We start from the raw sequence: 18,873 nt of genomic DNA, 5'->3' as shown, positions 1-18,873 counted from the left end.
TTTGAGCCATTTCTGGCGTTAAACGCCGGGCTGGTGCCCATTCCTGGCGTTTAACGCCAGGTTCTTGCCCTTTTCTGGCGTTTAACGCCAGTCTGGTGCCCCTTTCTGGCGTTAAACGCCCAGAATGGTGCCAGACTGGGCGTTAAACGCCCAACTGCTAGCCTCACTGGCGTTTAAACGCCAGTGAGTTCTTCCTCCAGGGTGTGCTGTTTTTCTTCCTGTTTTTCATTCTGTTTTTGCTTTTTTAATGGATTTTGTGACTTCTTATGATCATCAACCTACAAAAAAAGATAAAATAACAAAAGGAAATAGTTAATTATAAAACATTGGGTTGCCTCCCAACAAGCGCTTCTTTAATGTCATTAGCTTGACAGATGGCTCTCATGGAGCCTCACAAATGTTCAGAGCAATGTTGGAACCTCCCAACACCAAACTTAGAGTTTGAATGTGGGGGTTCAACACCAAACTTAGAGTTTGGTTGTGGCCTCCCAACACCAAACTTAGAGTTTGACTGTGGGGGCTCTATTTGTCTCTGATTTGGGGGAAGCTCTTCATGCTTCTTCTCCATGGTGACAGAGGGATATCCTTGAGCCTTAAACACCAAGGATTCTTCATTCACTTGAATGATCAACTCTCCTCTATCAACATCAATCACAGCCTTTGCTGTGGCTAGGAAGGGTCTGCCAAGGATGATGGATTCATCCATGCACTTCCCAGGATCTTGTCTCTTTTGAGGTAATTTCTGCCTAGACAAGTCATCCAGTTCTTTGGTGAGCAAGGGAGGTTCATCTTCCCAAGTCTCATTTCCAAATAACTTGTCATTTAGCTTCATGATTGCTCCAAGGTATTTAGCAACTTGTTCTTTAGTGACATACTCATCCTCTTCAGAGGAAGAATACTCATCAGAGCTCATGAAAGGCAGAAGTAAGTCCAATGGAATCTCTATGGTCTCATTTTGAGCCTCAGATTCCCATGGTTCCTCATTGGGGAACTCAATGGAGGTCAGTGGACGCCCAGTGAGGCCTTCCTCAGTGGCGTTCACTGCCTCTTCTTCCTCCCAGAATTTGGCCATGTTAATGGCCTTGCACCCTCCTTTTGGATTTTCTTCTGTATTGCTTGGGAGAGTACTAGGAGGGAGTTCAGTAATTTTCTTGCTCAGCTGACCCACTTGTCCTTCCAAATTTCTAATGGAGGACCTTGTTTCATTCATGAAACTTTGAGTGGTTTTGATTAGATCAGAGACCATGGTTGCTAAGTCAGAGGTATTCTGCTTAGAACTCTCTGTCTGTTGCTGAGAAGATGATGGAAAAGGCTTGCCATTGCTAAACCTGTTTCTTCCACCATTATTATTATTGAAACCTTGTTGAGGTCTCTCTTGATTCTTCCATGAGAAATTTGGGTGATTCCTCCATGAAGAATTATAGGTGTTTCCATAGGGTTCTCCTAGGTAATTCACCTCTTCCATTAAAGGGTTCTCAGGATCATAGGCTTCTTCCTCAGATGAAGCATCCTTAGTACTGCCAGGTGCATTTTGCATTCCAGACAGACTTTGAGAAATCAAATTAACTTGTTGAGTCAATATCTTATTCTGAGCCAGTATGGCATTCAGAGTGTCAATCTCAAGAACTCCTTTCTTCTGACTAGTCCCATTGTTCATAGGATTCCTCTCAGAAGTGTACATAAATTGGTTATTTGCAACCATTTCAATTAGCTCTTGAGCTTCTGTAGGCGTCTTCTTCAGATGAAGAGATCCTCCAGCAGAGCTATCCAAAGACATCTTGGATAGTTCAGAGAGACCATCATAGAAAATACCTATGATGCTCCATTCAGAAAGCATATCAGATGGACATTTTCTGATTAATTGTTTGTATCTTTCTCAAGCTTCATAGAGGGATTCTCCATCCTTCTGTCTGAAGGTTTGGACTTCCACTCTAAGCTTACTCAATTTTTGAGGTGGAAAGAACTTTGCCAAGAAGGCATTGACTAGCTTTTCCCAAGAGTCCAGGCTTTCTTTAGGTTGTAAGTCCAACCATATCCTAGCTCTGTCTCTTACAGCAAAAGGGAATAGCATAAGTCTATAGACTTCAGGGTCTACCCCATTAGTCTTGACAGTGTCACAGATTTGCAAGAATTCAGCTAAAAACTGATGAGGATCTTCCATTGGAAGTCCATGGAACTTGCAACTCTGTTGCATTAGAGAAACTAACTGAGGCTTAAGCTCAAAGTTGTTTGCTCCAATGGCAGGGATAGAGATGCTTCTCCCATAAAAATTGGGAGTAGGTGCAGTAAAGTCACCCAGCACCTTCCTTGCATTGTTGGCATTGTTGTTGTTTTCGGCTGCCATGTGTTCTTCTTCTTTGAAGAATTCGGTCAGGTCCTCTAAAGAGAGTTGTGCTTTGGCTTCTCTTAGCTTTCGCTTCAAGGTCCTTTCAGGTTCAGGATCAGCCTCAACAAGAATGCCTTTGTCTTTGCTCCTGCTCATAAGAAAGAGAAGAGAACAAGAAAATATGGAATCCTCTATGTCACAGTATAGAGATTCCTTGAGGTGTCAGAGGAAAAGAAATTTAGAAGGCAGGAGTAGAAAATTCGAACCTATCAAAGAAGATGGAGTTCGAATTTTGCATTAAGGGATAGTGTTAGTCCATAAATGGAAGGATGTAAGAGGAAGGGAAGTAATTTTCGAAAATTAAGTAAAAGATTTTGAAAACATTTTGAAAAACACTTAATTGATTTTCGAAAATAAGAGTGGAAAAGAAATCAAGTGATTTTTGAAAAAGATTTTGAAATTAGAAATAAAAAAAGATTTGATTGAAAACTATTTTGAAAAAGATGTGGTTAAAAAGATATGATTGGTTTTAAAAAAAAATGTGATTGAGAAGATATGATTTGAAAACAATTTTAAAAAGATTTGATTTGAAAACAATTTAAAAAAAAAAGATTTGATTTTAAAAATTAATGACTTGCCTAACAAGAAAAGATATGATTCAAACATAAAACCTTCCTTAACAGAAAAGGCAAAAAATGTTCAATCAAATCATTAATTGTTAGTAAGTATCTTTGAAAAAGGAAAGAAATTGATTTTGAAAACATTTGATTGAAAAGATATGATTTGAAAAAGATTTGATTTTGAAAAACTTTGAAAACTTGAAAAAAAATTGATTTTGAAAACAAAATCTTCCCCCTTTGCCGTCCTGGCGTTAAACGCCCAGAATGGTGCACATTCTGGCGTTTAACGCCCAAACTACTACCCTTTTGGGCGTTAAACGCCCAGCCAGGCACCCTGGCTGGCGTTTAAACGCCAGTCTGTCTTCTTCACTGGGCATTTTTGAATGCCCAGCTTTTTCTGTGTGATTCCTCTGCAGTATGTTCTGAATCTTCAATTCTCTGTATTATTGACTTGAAAAGACACAAATTAAAAATATTTTTGGATTTTTAATAATGAGGAACAATCAAAATGCAACTAAATAACAATGCATGCAAGACACCAAACTTAGCAGTTTGTATACTACTGACACTAACAAGATGAGAATGCATATGAGAAACAACAAAACACTCAAGTCAATAGAATTCAAAGATCAAAACAAGGAAATCATCAAGAACAACTTGAAGATTAGTGAAGACACATGCATAAATTCGAAAAATGCAAGAAAAACAGAAACATGCAATTGACACCATACTTAAAGTGAGACACTAGACTTAAACAAGAGATATTTTTGGTTTTTATGATTTTGTAATTTTTTTGGATTTTTTGAAAATTTAAGTGAAAAGGAAAATAAAGGTATCAAAATTCTTAATGAGAATTCCAGGAATCATGCAATGTTAGTCTAAAGCTTTAGTCTAAAGGAATTAGACATGGCCGGCTAAGCTTCAGCAGGACATTGCATTCAAGAGCTAAATTGATGATGATCAATCAGCTTTGGTGATGATAAGAACATCACCTTGAAACACTAGAATTCATTCTTAAGAACTCTGAAGAAAAATAATACCTAATCTAAGCAACAAGATGAACCGTCAGTTGTCCATACACAAACAATCCCCGGCAACGGCGCCAAAAACTTGGTGCGCGAAATTGTGATCACTACAACTTCGCACAACTAACCAGCAAGTGCACTGGGTCGTCCAAGTAATACCTTACGTGGGCAAGGGTCGATCCCACGGAGATTGTTGGTATGAAGCAAGCTATGGTCATCTTGTAAATCTCAGTCAGGCAGACTCAATTAGATATGGTGATGAACGCATAAACATAAAGGTAAAGATAGAGATACTTATGTAGTTCATTGGTAGGAACTTCAGATAAGCGCATGAAGATGCTTTCCCTTCCGTCTCTCTGCTTTCCTACTGTCTTCATCCAATCCTTCTTACTCCTTTCCATGGCAAGCTCGTGTAGGGTTTCACTGTTGTCAGCAGCTACCTCCCATCCTCTCAGTGAAAATACGTCCCTGATGCTCTGTCACAGCATAGGCTAATCATCTGTCGGTTCTCGTTCAGGCCGGAATAATATCCATTGATACTTTTGCGTCTGTCACTAACGCCCTAGCCTGCTAGGAGTTTGAAGCACGTCACAGTCATTCAATCATTGAATCCTACTCAAAATACCACAGACAAGGTTTAGACCTTCCGGATTCTCTTGAATGCCGCCATCAAGTCCTGCCTATACCACGAAGATTCCGATTAAAGAATCCAAGAGATATTCACTAGAGCCTTGGTTGCTTGTAGAACAAGAATGGTTGTCAGTCACCTTGTTCATGGGTGAGAATGGTGATGGGCGTCAATCATCACTTTCATCAAGTTGAAGAACAAGTGATATCTTGGACAAAGAACAAGCGGAATTGAATGGAAGAACAATAGTAATTGCATTAATACTCGAGGTACAGCAGAGCTCCACACCTTAATCTATGGTGTGTAGAAACTCCACCGTTGAAAATACATAAGCATAAGGTCTAGGCATGGCCGAATGGCCAGCCTCCCAATGATCTAAGAACTAGATGTCCAAAGATGATCAAAGGATCAAAAACAATCCAAAGATGATTAATACAATAGTAAAAGGTCCTATATATAGAGAACTAGTAGCCTAGGGTGTACAGAGATGAGTAAATGACATAAAAATCCACTTCCGGGCCCACTTGGTGTGTGCTTGGGCTGAGCAATGAAGCATTTTCGTGTAGAGACTCTTCTTGGAGTTAAACGCCAGCTTTTATGCCAGTTTGGGCGTTTAACTCCCAATTAGGTGCCAGTTCCGGCGTTTAACGCTGGAATTTCTTGAGGTGACTTTGAACGCCGGTTTGGGCCATCAAATCTTAGGCAAAGTATGAACTATCATATATTGCTGGAAAGCCCAGGATGTCTACTTTCCAACGCCGTTGAGAGCGCGCCAATTGGGCTTCTGTAGCTCCAGAAAATCCACTTCGAGTGCAGGGAGGTCAGAATCCAACAGCATCTGTAGTCCTTTTGAGTCTCTGGATCAGATTTTTGCTCAGATCCCTCAATTTCAGCCAGAAAATACCTGAAATCACAGAAAAACACACAAACTCATAGTAAAGTCCAGAAAAGTGAATTTTAACTAAAAACTAATAAAAATATACTAAAAACTAACTAAAAGATACTAGAAACATACTAAAAACAATGCCAAAAAGCGTACAAATAATCCGCTCATCAGTGGCCATTCTGAAAAAGGGAAGAGAAAGTAAGTTAAAACCAAAGAAATAAAGCAAGGGAGGGGATAGAGTGAGTGAAAATCAGTGCACGGTAAAGATGAATGAAATAAACACATGGTCATGACAACATGTGAAAATATCAAGAAAGGGAATAGAATAAGTGCACGATAGGGAAGTATATGCAAGATGTTTATTGGCATGCCGGCAAGGGCATGAGTAGCATAGATCAAGCATCACTTCGTAACAAACTATCACGTTTGTATTGGCAATGAAATTCAGTTAATAAAATCGTAAAGGGAATTTGTGAAAAACATGCTTTGAATAGTAGAAAGTATAATAGAGAAGTGCATAATGCCATACAGGATTATTCACAAACACATAGCATGCATGGTAAATAATCCAATGAAAAGAATAAATTGAACATGCAAGCAAACCTTTAAAGAAAATAATATATAATTGCCAAACAAATTGCAACAATCCACAAGCATATAATGAGGAATAATGACTCAAATAAAATGTTAACACCATGTAAAAAGGAAAGAAGAAGAAAGAAAATATGAATAATGAAAAGAAAAAGAAAAGAAAAGAAAAGAACATATAAAATAAGAAGAATGATAGAAAAGGAAGGAGGGAAGAAGAAAATAAAACCTTGTTAATGGAGGTGAGAGAGAGAGAGTGAAAGGTGAGATAGAAGGAAGAAGGGAGAAGGAAGAAATAAGGAGGGAAAAGAAAAATTAGAATTTGGAGAAGAGAAAGATAAGATATTTTGGCAATTTAGGTTGAGCTGTGCAGCGCAAGCGACGCGGCCGCGTGGGGCATGCGTTCGCGTGATTGCGCTTTAATTCAGTTGACGCGGTCGCGTCGGTCACGCGGTCGCGTGACCCTTGTTATGCTTCTGGCGCGAGTGCAGCCTCGCGCATACACAACTCTCTGTTCGAATTTATATATTTGCCAAATTTGGGGTGACGCGATCGCGTGGGGCAGGCGATCGCGTGAGTGGGCTTCAAAACGGAATCACGCGGACGCGTCGGCGACGCGGTCGTGTGATAGGCATTGTGCGTCCAGCACCAATCCAGCACCACTCTCGCACAATAATTTGTTGTGCATCCCTTTTTACGTCGAAAATCAGAGCACGCGGCCGCGTGGGGCACGCGGTCGCGTGGGAGGCCATTATTCCCATATGACGCGGACGCGTCAGCAACGTGGTCGCGTGGAACGATTTGTGCCACTGGCACGCCTTCAGCCACGCTCCAGCGTGACTCTCTGTTCGTTTTTTATTTTCTCCCTTCTCCTTTCGACGCAGACGCGTCGCGGATGCGGTCGTGTCGCATGGCCTTTTTTTTTATATTATGCAAATGCAGATGCACGAAATGTGCTTGTAAAGAGAAGAGTTATTAAATAGAAAACTAAAAATAAAGAAAAGAACGATCATACCATGGTGGGTTGTCTCCCACCTAGCACTTTGCTTTAACGTCCGTAAGTTGGACGCTCCACTAGCTCAATCTTCTGCCATGTGGGGATCTTCCAAGAGGAAGATATCAAGCTCTTTGTTTTTCTGCATCTTCTCGCCATGGTATAGCTTCAGACGTTGTCCATTAACCTTGATAAGTTCAGAGCTTGAAGGATGGCTTAGGTGATAAACTCTGTATGGTTCGGCCTTCTCTACTCTGTATGGACCTTCCCATCTTGATCTCAACTTGCCTGGCATGAGCCTCAGTCGAGATCTGTAAAGGAGGACTAAATCCCCAGGCTGGAACTCTTTTCTCTTGATGTGTTGATCATGTACAGCCTTCATTTTCTCCTTGTATATTCTTGAGTTCTCATAAGCTTCTAGGCGAAGGCTCTCTAGTTCTTGCAGTTGCAACTTCCTTTCAACTCCGGCTTTCTCAATTCCCATGTTGCACTCCTTGACTGCCCAAAAGGCTCTGTGCTCTACTTCAACTGGAAGATGACAAGCTTTTCCATAAACTAAGCAGAAAGGACTCATCCCAATGGGTGTTTTATATGCTGTCCTATATGCCCATAGTGCATCTGGTAGCCTGGTGCTCCAGTCTTTTCTATGAGGTTTGACTATCTTCTGCAAGATACACTTTATCTCTCTGTTTGACACCTCGGCTTGCCCATTGATCTGAGGATGGTATGCTGTTGCAACCTTATGAATTATCCCATGCTTCTTCATTAATCCTGTTAGTCTCCTGTTACAAAAATGGGTGCCTTGATTGCTCACGATTGCTCGTGGTGAACCAAAGCGGCAAATAATATGGTTTCTCACAAAGAAAACAACAGTGTTAGCATCATCAGTGCGAGTAGGAATTGCTTCCACCCATTTGGAAACGTAATCCACAGCTAACAATATATAAAAATAACCATTAGAATTTAGAAATGGACCCATGAAGTCAATGCCCCAAACATAAAAAATTTCACAGAAAAGCATAATTTGTTGAGGCATCTCATCCCTCCTTGATATATTACCAAATTTTTGGCATGGGAGACAAGATTTACAAAACTCAGCAGCGTCTCTAAAAAGAGTAGGCCACAAGAATCCACAGTCTAAGATCTTTCTAGCTGTTCGTTGAGGGCCAAAATGTCCTCCACTCTCAGATGAGTGACAGGCCTCTAAAATGGACTGGAATTCTGATTGAGGCACACAACGTCTAATTACCTGATCAGCACCACATCTCCATAAATATGGGTCATCCCATATATAATATTTAGACTCGCTTTTCAGCTTGTCTCTTTGATGCTTAGAAAAGTGTGGAGGAAATGTGCGACTAACTAGATAATTAGCTACAGGTGCGTACCAAGGGACTACCTCAGATACTGCTTGCAGGTTATCAAATGGAAAATTATCATCTATAGGAGTAGAATCATCCTTAATGTGCTCAAGGCGACTCAAGTGGTCTGCCACTAGATTCTGGTTACCACTCCTATCCTTTATTTCTAAATCAAATTCTTGTAATAGCAGTATCCAACGTATGAGCCTTGGTTTGGACTCCTTTTTAGCTAATAGATACTTTAAAGCTGCATGGTTCGAATACACTACTACTCTAGTACCAAGTAAATAAGCTCGGAATTTATCCAGAGCAAAAACAATAGCAAGAAGCTCTTTCTCAGTAGTAGTATAATTGGACTGGGCAATGTCTAAAGTCTTAGACGCATAAGCAATAACAAAAGGATCCTTACCTTCACACTGAGCCAGCGTTGCTCCTACTGCATGGTTGGAAGCATCGCATATGATTTCAAACGTCTGGCTCCAGTCTGGTCCTCTCACAATTGGAGCTTGAGTCAGGTCGGTCTTCAGCTTATCAAACGCTTGTTTGCAATCCTCACTGAACTCGAACTCAATATCCTTCTGCAGTAATTTGGATAAGGGAAGTGCTACCTTACTAAAGTCCTTAATAAATCTCCTGTAAAAACCTGCATTGCCAAGGAACGAACGGACTTCCCTCACAGAGGAGGGGTAAGGTAAACTAAAAATAACATTCACCTTTGCTGGGTCTACAGAGATGCCAGTGTTAGATACAACATGTCCTAGTACAGTCCCTTGTTTTACCATAAAGTGACATTTTTCAAAATTTAATACAAGGCTTGTATTGACACATCTATCTAATACTCTAGATAATCCATCTAAGCAAAGGCTAAAAGAATCACCCTAAATGCTAAAATCGTCCATAAAAACCTCCATACAGTCCTCAATAAGATCAGAGAAAAGACTCATCATGCACCTTTGGAAAGTGGCTGGTGCATTGCACAGGCCAAAGGGCATTCTCTTGTAAGCATAAGTCCCAAAAGGACATGTAAAGGTAGTCTTTTCCTGATCCTCAGGAGCTATATGAATTTGGAAATAGCTTGTGTAACCATCTAAAAAGCAATAATGTGATTTACCTGACAGGCGATCCAGCATTTGATCAATGAACGGAAGAGGGTAGTGATCCTTACGAGTAGCTTGGTTGAGACGCCTGTAATCAATGCAGACCCTCCAGGCATTTTGTACTCTGGTTGCTATGAGCTCTCCATGCTCATTCTTCACTGTAGTTACTCCAGACTTCTTGGGCACCACTTGTACTGGGCTCACCCATTCACTGTCTGAGATGGGGTAGATGATACCTGCCTCTAATAGTCTGGTTACTTCCTTCTTGACAACCTCTAAAATGGTTGGATTCAATCTTCTTTGGGGTTGACGAACAGGTCTTGCTCCTTCTTCTAAAAATATCCTGTGCTCACTAACTTGAGGATTGATCCCTACTATGTCTGCTAAACTCCACCCAATTGCTTTCTTGTGCTTCCTCAGCACACTAAGTAACTGCTCTTCCTGTTCAGGAGTGAGGTCCTGGGCAATGATAACTGGAAACTTCCGCTGGTCCTCAAGGTAAGCATATTTGAGGTGTGGAGGGAGGGGTTTCAATTCCAACTTCTAGTCCTGATCTGGCTCTGGATTATCTGGAACTAGTGGCAGTGGTAGAGTGCCTGCATTGTCCTCGGAATTTCCCACACATGAACCTTGTCCTATGTACTTATCTTCAAATTCTTCCTGGTGAACTTCAGCTACGGTTTCATTTATGATGTCATACTGGAAGATAGAACGATCTTCTGGAGGGTTGTTTATGACTCCATTCAGATTGAAGATTACCATTCGGCCATCTATTTCAAAAGAGTATGTTCCTGAAAAAGCATCCAATTTGAATTTTGATGTCTTCAGGAATGGTCTCCCAAGTTGGATTGATGATGGCTTATCTAAGTCATTATGGGGCATCTCCAAGATATAAAAATCAGTGGGGAATGTGAGCCCTTTAATGTTCACTAAAACATCTTCAGCAACTCCAGCCACTGTAATAATGCTTTTATCTGCTAACACAAAACGAGCTGCCGACCTTTTTAAGGGAGGGAGCCTCAAAACATCATATATAGATAAAGGCATTATACTAACACATGCTCCTAAATCACACATGCAATCATAAATTACTACACCACCAATAGTACAACTAACTATACAAGGACCTAGGTCACTACACTTTTCAGGTAAATTTTCCATTAAAGCAGATATAGAACTTCCTAAAGGAATAGTTTCTAATTCATTAATTTTGTCTTTATGTATGCACAAATCTTTTAGAAACTTTGCATATTTAGATACCTGTTGAATGACATCAAAAAGGGGAACAATTACCTCAACCTTTTTGAAGATTTGTACCATTTTGGGATCAGGTTCCAACTGCTTCCTGGGCTTCCTTGCAAGTTGTAGAAATGGAATGGGAGTGGTGTTTTCTGCAGTGTCTGCGCTTTTTGGTGCTTCATCCTGTGGTTGAGCTTCTTCTTCTTCAGCTATGTCCTGTATGTCCTCCTCCTCTTCAACATCTTCTATTTCTACTACCTCTTCAGCTGAGGCATGTTTTGGTGGGCCTGGCTCCTCCTGATTCCTCTCCTGCAGTGTGGTTCCAGACCTTAAGGTGATGGCATTAATGCCACCCTTTGGGTTGGGTAATGGTTGAGAGGGGAGTCCACCAGAGCTTGAGGACTGGTTGTTGGAGTTGTTCATTGATCCAATCTGTGAGACAAGGGCTTGCAACGTAGAATTCAAACCATTCAGAGTAGAAATAAGGTTGTTTTCCATGGCTTGTTGTCTCCGATCAATGGCTTGTAGTAATTCATCATTAGGAGATGAAGAGGGGTAAGTGATCTGAGAGGTCCGCTGAGATGCTTGAGGCTGTCTTAAATGAGGTGCTCTGTAGGACTGATTCTGATTCTGCTGCCTGAAATTGTTATTGTTATTCCACCTCTGATTTCCATTATTATCTCTGCCTCCCCTGTTATAATTGTCCCTCCAACCCTGGTTAGAATTGTCTCTCCAACCTTGGTTAGAGTTATCCTGCCATCCTTGGTTATAGTTGCCACCTTGATTGTACCCTTGATTGGGGCGGTCATGAAAGTTATGAGTGGCTGCTACAGTGTTGTCTTCTAGTTGGAGTTGTGGACACTTATCGGTATAGTGACTGTAATCTGCACAGATTCCGCATACTCTTTGTGGAACCAATTGCTGGCTGTACTGTGGTGGAGAAGGCTGAACTTGCTGAGGCTGTTGTTAATTCAGTTGCATCTGCTTCAGCAAGTTGGTCATTTTACATAAGCTCTGAGCTATAGCAGCAGTCTCTTTACTAGTGGATATCTCTGCAACAGCTCTTGACCGACTTTGTCTCTGCCTATGATTCCTAGTAGAGTCAGCTAAGTCGCTGATCAATTGCCATGCTTTATCCGTAGTCTTGTACTTTTTCATAGAACCATTGCTAGCACCTTCTAATGTGGTCCTATTTTGAGATTTCAGACCCTGTGTAAAGTAACCGAGCAACACTATCTTGTCACTCATATGATGGGGGCATGCGTCTCGAAGATTATTAAAGCGTTCCAAGTATTCATAGAGGGTCTCAAATTCATCCTGAACGATCATAGACATGTCCTTCCTCAGCTTATCGGCAACTTCATCTGGAAAGAATTTATCCAGAAACTCTCTCCTAAGTGTATCAGAGTTGGAAACAGTTGTTGCGGGTTGAGTGTAGTACCACTCTCTTGCCTTTCCCTCCAGAGAAAATGGGAAGGCTTTCAACAGAATGGAGATTTCATCAGTGCCATCACGCTTAACAGTAGAACAAGCAGTCTGGAAATCCCTAAGATGCTTGATTGGCTCTTGAGCAGGTAAGCCATGAAACTTGGGCATCAAGTTGAGTAGTGAAGACTTTATTTCAAAATCTACAGCTACTGTTGGGTGGTGTGCCTAGAATGGTTGGAGCGTAAAATCAGGGGCTCCTTCCTCCTGGATAGTGACTCTTCTGGGCGCTGCCATGTCACCTGCACGTAAATGAACTGGATTAGTAGAGAGGGAGCTTGTTTCTTCCTTAGATGACGGTTCAGGTTCGTCCTCAAAGAGGAGTCGCCGACGCCGAGCTTACCTTATACGTGAAAGAGTTCTTTCAATTTCAGGGTCAAATACTGGCAAGCTTGGATCAGGAAGTGAACGCGTCATTTAACGAAAAAAACGTACAGCTCATAGTGACAAAAATAAAATAAAATGCAAATAAATAAATTCTAATTAATAACTTTAGCACTCTATTGCAACTCCCCGGCAACGGCGCCAAAAATTGATGCGAGTAGAAATTGGCAAATTAAAAATTATTAAAATGTATACGTTGCAAGTATAGTTCTTATCTCACCAGAAATCCACTTATCAATTTAGAAAGGTGTCACAGAAATTTGAAATTAAAATACTGGGAGTATGAATCCCAGGTCGTCTCCCAACAAGTTGCAGAAAAGTGTGCTATTTTATTAATCAGATATTTTCAAAAAGGTTTGAGTTGAGTAAACAGGAAATTAAATTGGAGAATTTGAATAATGTAAATAAAAGCCTTGACTGGGAGTTGATTAGTTGGAAGCCCCATTATTGTTGAATTACTCTCTAGATTAATTGATAATTAAAGGTTATCCCGTTTAGTTATCTCTTACTAGGTAAGGGAAAGTCAAACAAGTTGGAATGCTACGTCCGTTCACAAGTTGCAACCCACTTAATTAAAAGGGATTGGTGTTAGTGACTAGAGGGCAATCCAACAATAAACCCAATTACAATCTTTCTTTTAAACCTTCCAACTCAAGGGTTCCTTTCAATCAACTCCCCATCAAGTTAGAGAACTACTCGCTCATTGTGAATGTAAAATTCATAACATATGAAAGGGAATTGAAGAAAGACATTGTAAATAAAAATCAAAATAATCAATTAAAAATAAAAGTAATCCTTGTATTAAATAATCCTAAAAATATTCCAATGGTAAAATTAAGCAAAGCAAGGACATGGAAGAGTAAAGCCAAGTAAAAAAAACGAACTGGAATGACAAAGTCTTGATGAGGTAACAACTCTTCTCTGTATCCCAATGCAAAAAGTAGTAGAAAAATAAAATCCCAAGAACTATGAATATGTAGAGAGAAAACCTAGAGGAGAAGTAAAAAACTAGATCTAAAACTAAAACTGTCTAGAATGAATTGTTGTTCTGGTTTCTGCATGTCCTCTGGCTCTAGTCTGCTGTTCTGGGCCGAAAACTGGGTCAAAATAGGGTCCAAAATGCCCCCCCAGTGAATTCTGCAGATTATGCAGATCGCGCACGTCACGCGATTGCGTCATCCATGCGGACGCGTCATTCGCGTTTTTCCCTGCCACGCATTCGCGTCGTCCACGCTTCTGCGTCACTTGTGCTTTTCCAATCCGCGCGGTCGCGTGAGCCATGCGGCCGCGTCACTGCGATTTCTCCTCTTTCGCGCGAACGCGTGAGCCATGCGGCCGCGTCAATTCTCGCTGGTTATCTCCTCAATTTCTCGTGTTCCTTCCATTTTTGCTAGCTTCCTTTCCAATCTCCAACTCATTCATGCCCTATAAAGCTTGAAACACTTAACACACAGATTACGGCATCGAATGGAATAAAAGAGAATTAAAATGCCTAATTAAAAGTCTCTAGGAAGCAGTTTTCAATCATGTAATAATTTCAGGAAGGAAATATAAATGCATGCTAAATTAATGAATAAGTGGGTAAGGATCATGATAAAATCACACAATTAAACACAATATAAACCATAAAATAGTGGTTTATCAGCATGGCATAACTGTGAGGCAAATTACCAAATCTTTGGCAACTGTCACAATTAAGTACAAACACTCGGGAATCTTTATAGAGAGTAGGCCAGTAGAAGCCACATTGGAGGACTCTTGTGGCTGTTCGCTCACTTCTAAAATGTCTTCCATACTGTGATCCATGGCAATGCCCGAGAATCTTCTGTGCTTCTTCTTTAGGCACACATCTATGAATTACTCCATCTGCACATCTCTTGAAGAGATATGGTTCATCCCAAAGATAGTACTTTACATCTGTGATCAATATTTTTGATTGCTGCCTACTGTACTCTTTGGGTATGAATCTCACTACCTTGTAGTTTACAATGTCTGCAAACCATGGCACTTCATGGATGGCAAAGAGTTGCTCATCCGAAAAGTTTTCAGAGATTTCAGTAAGAGGGAGGGACGCCCCTTCTACTGGTTCTATTCGGGACAGGTGATCTGCTACTTAGTTGTCTGTCCCTTTTCTGTCTCTTATTTCTATATCAAACTATTGCAGAAGCAATACCCATCTGATAAGTTTGGATTTTGAATCCTACTTTGTGAGTAGATATTTAAGAGCAGCATGGTTAGTGTACATAATCACTTTTGATCCTACTAAATAAGATCTGAACTTGTCAATGGCGTAAACCACTGCAAGTAACTCTTTTTTTGTGGTTGTATAGTTCTTTTGTGCATCATTTAAGACACGGCTGGCATAGTAAATGACGTGCAGAAGCTTGTCATGCCTTTGTCCTAACACTGCACCAATGGCATGGTCGCTGGCATCACACATCAGTTCAAATGGTAATGTCCAGTCTGGTACAGAGATGATTGGTGCTGTGATCAGCTTAGCTTTTAGAGTCTCAAACGCTTGCAGACACTCCTTATCAAAGATAAATGGCGTGTCAGCAGCTAGCAGATTACTCAGAGGTTTGGCGATTTTTGAAAAGTCTTTTATAAACCTCCTATAGAATCCTACATGCCCCAGAAAGCTTCTGATTGCCTTAACATTAGCTGGTGGTGGTAATTTTTCAATTACCTCTACCTTAGCTTGATCTACATCTATTCCCTTGTTCGAAATCTTATGCCCAAGGACAATTCCTTTAGTCACCATAAAGTGACATTTCTCCCAGTTTAAAACCAGGTTGGTCTCTTGGCACCTCTTTAGAACAAGTGCTAGATGGTCAAGACAGGAGCTGAATGAGTCTCCAAATATTGAAAAGTCATCCATGAAGACTTCTAGAAAATTTTCCACTATATCAGAGAAAATAGAGAGCATGCATCTTTGAAAGGTTGCGGTGTATTGTACAGACCAAATGGCATCCTTCTGTATGCAAATATTCCAAATGGGCATGTGAATGCTGTTTTCTCTTGATCTTGGGGATCTACTGCAATTTGATTATAACCTGAATATCCATCCAGGAAGCAGTAGTATTCATGACCTCCTAGTCTTTCTAGCATCTGGTCTATGAATGGTAAAGGAAAATGATCCTTTCTGGTAGCTGTATTGAGCCTTCTGTAATCAATACACATACGCCACCCTATAACTGTTCTTGTAGGGACCAGTTCAGTTTTTTCATTATGAACCACTGTCATGCCACCCTTCTTAGGGACGACTTGAACAGGGCTTACCCAGGGGCTATCAGAAATGGGATAAATAATCCCAGCCTCTAGTAATTTAGTGACCTCTTTCTGCACCACCTCCTTCATGGCTAGATTCAGCCGCCTCTGTGGTTGAACCACTGGCTTAGCGTCACCCTCCAATAGGATCTTGTGCATGCATCTGGCTGGGCTAATGCCCTTAAGATCACTGATGGACCATCCAAGAGCTGTCTTGTGTGTCCTTAGCACTTGAATTAGTGCTTCCTCTTCCTGTGGCTCTAAGGTAGAGCTTATGATTACAGGAAAGGTATTACCTTCTCCCAGAAATGCATATTTCAGGGATGGTGGTAATGGTTTGAGCTCGGGTTTGGGAGGTTTCTCTTCTCCCTGAGGAATTTTCAGAGGTTCTATTATTCTCTCTGGTTCTTCCAGATTAGGTTGAACATATTTAAAGATATCTTCTAGCTCTAATTTGATACTCTCAGTCATATTGACCTCTTTTACTAGAGAATCAATAATATCAATACTCATGCAGTCATTTGGGGTGTCTGGATGCTGCATAGCTTTGACAATATTCAACTTAAACTCATCCTCATTGACTCTCAGGGTTACTTCCCCTTTTTGGACGTCAATAAGGGTTCGGCCAGTTGCTAGGAATGGTCTTCCTAGAATGAGAGTTGCACTCTTGTGCTCCTCCATTTCCAGCACCACAAAGTCAATGGGAAAGGTAAATGGCCTAACATTGACAATCATGTCTTCAATCACGCCTGATGGGTGTTTAATGGAACCATCAGCAAGTTGGAGACATATCCGGGTTGGTTTGACTTCATTAGTCAATCCAAGCTTTTTGATAGTAGATGCAGGTATTAGGTTGGTACTTGCCCCAAGATCATATAGAGCTTGCTTGGTACAAGTACCTTCTAATGTGCATGGTATCATAAAGCTTCCGGGATCTTTAAGCTTTTCAGGTAAGCTTTTTAGAATGACTGCACTGCATTTTTCAGTGAGGTAAACTTTTTCAGTTTCCCTCCAATCCTTCTTATGACTTAAGATCTCTTTCATGAACTTAGCATAAGAGGGTATTTGCTCAAGTGTCTCTGCAAATAGAATCTTTATTTCAAGAGTCCTGAGATAGTCTGCAAAGCGGGCAAATTGCTTATCCTGTTCCGCTTGGCGGAGTTTCTGAGGATAAGGCATTTTGGCTTTGTATTCCTCAACCTTAGTTGCTGCAGGTTTATTACGTGCAGATGTGGGTTGAGAAGCCTTTTTAGAGGGGTTGCTATCAGCACTTGTATGTGTCTGATCTCCCACTGGCGTTTGAATGCCAGGGGTGGAAGCTGGAATGGCGTTAGACACCAACTCCTTACCTGTTTCTGGCATTTGAACGCCAGAACTGTGCTTCATTTAGGCGTTCAACGCCAGTTCCTTTCTTGTTTCTGGCGTTGGACGCCAGGACTGAGCATGGATTGGGCGTTCAATGCCAGCTTTCCACCCATTATCTGGCGTTTGAGCGCCAGAATTATTCCTCTCTGTGCTCTGACTGTCCTCAAAGGGATTTTGGATAGCAGTCTGTTCATTTCTTAGCTACCTGCTGCCTTGAAGTGGGATATTTAATGTTTTTCCACTTCTTAACTAAACTGCTTGGCATTCTTCTGTTATTTGTTTTGATAACTACTGTTCTGTTTGCTTTAACTGCACTTCCATATTCATGTTAGCCATTCTTGTTTCTTGCAATATTTCCTTGAATTCGGCTAGCTGTTTTGTTAGAAAATCTAATTGTTGATTGAATTCAGTAGCTTGTTCTGCAGGACTGAGTTCAGCAGTTACTGTTTTAGCCTCTTCGTTGATGGAAGGTTCACTGCTTAGGTACAGATGCTGATTTCTGGCAACTGTATCAATAAGCTCTTGAGCTTCTTCTATTGTCTTTCTCATGTGTATAGATCCACCAGCTGAGTGGTCTAGAGAAGTCTGAGCTCTCTTTGTAAGCCCATAATAGAAGATGTCTAATTGCACCCACTTTGAAAACATTTCAGAGGGACATTTTCTCAGCATCTCTCTGTATCTCTCCCAGGCATCATAAAGGGATTATTTATCTCCGTGTTTGAAGCCTTGGATGCTCGGCCTTAGCTGTGTCATCCGTTTTGGAGGAAAATAGTGATTCAGGAATATTTCTGACAGCTGTTTCCATGTCTTTATGCTGTCCTTAGGTTGGTTATTTAACCACCTCTTAGCTTGGTCTTTTACAGCAAATAGAAATAGTAACAATCTGTAGACATCCTGATCTACTTTCTTATCATGTACTGTGTTAGTAATTTGTAAAAACTGTGTCAGAAACTCTGTAGGTTCTTCTTGTGGAAAATCAGAATACTGGTAACTTTGCTGCACCATGATAATGAGCTGAGGGTTCAACTTAAAACTATTAACTCCAATGGAGGTTATACATATACTACTCCCATATGAAGCAGTATTGGGGTTAGCATATGACCCTAGAGTCCTTCTGGACTGTTCATTTCCACTTAAATCCATAATGGAGAAAGGGAGATGATGTGAATTTATTTTATTATATATAAAAGTTTCGAAATAATAATAATGAAATAAAATAAAATAAAGATGATAATAAAATTAAAAATAAATAAAAATAAAAATAAAATAAAAAAAGAATTTAAAAATATTTCATGAAGATTTTCGAAAAAGTGAGGAGAGAGAAAGTAGTTAGGATATTTTCGAAAAAGATATAATTTTTTTTAAAAACAATCTTAAAAGGATAAGATTTAAAAAACATTTGAAATTGAAATCTGAATTTTTATATAAAAAATTCGAAAATATGGCTTAAAAATAGTTAGAAAAGATATTCTTTTGAATTTTAAATTTTATGATGATAGAGAAAAACACACAAAAGACACAAGACTTAAAATTTTTTAGATCTAATGCTCCTTGTTTACGAAAATTTTGGAGGGAAAACACCAAGGAACACCAAACTTAAAAATTTTA

The 18,873-nt window shown here is 40.3% G+C and overlaps 1 non-coding gene across 1 annotated transcript; it reads left to right on the top strand.

The window, feature by feature from the left end:
• Positions 1–1,831: 1,831 nt before the first annotated feature.
• Positions 1,832–1,939, top strand: LOC130965003 (small nucleolar RNA R71). Its single transcript, XR_009081063.1, has one exon. It is a non-coding gene; the product is annotated as a small nucleolar RNA R71 (small nucleolar RNA).
• Positions 1,940–18,873: the final 16,934 nt, after the last annotated feature.

The sequence above is a fragment of the Arachis stenosperma genome, chromosome 2 (genome assembly GCF_014773155.1).
Source record: "Arachis stenosperma cultivar V10309 chromosome 2, arast.V10309.gnm1.PFL2, whole genome shotgun sequence".
NCBI classification, from domain to species: domain Eukaryota; kingdom Viridiplantae; phylum Streptophyta; class Magnoliopsida; order Fabales; family Fabaceae; genus Arachis; species Arachis stenosperma.
This window is presented reverse-complemented; position numbering and strand designations above follow the sequence as displayed.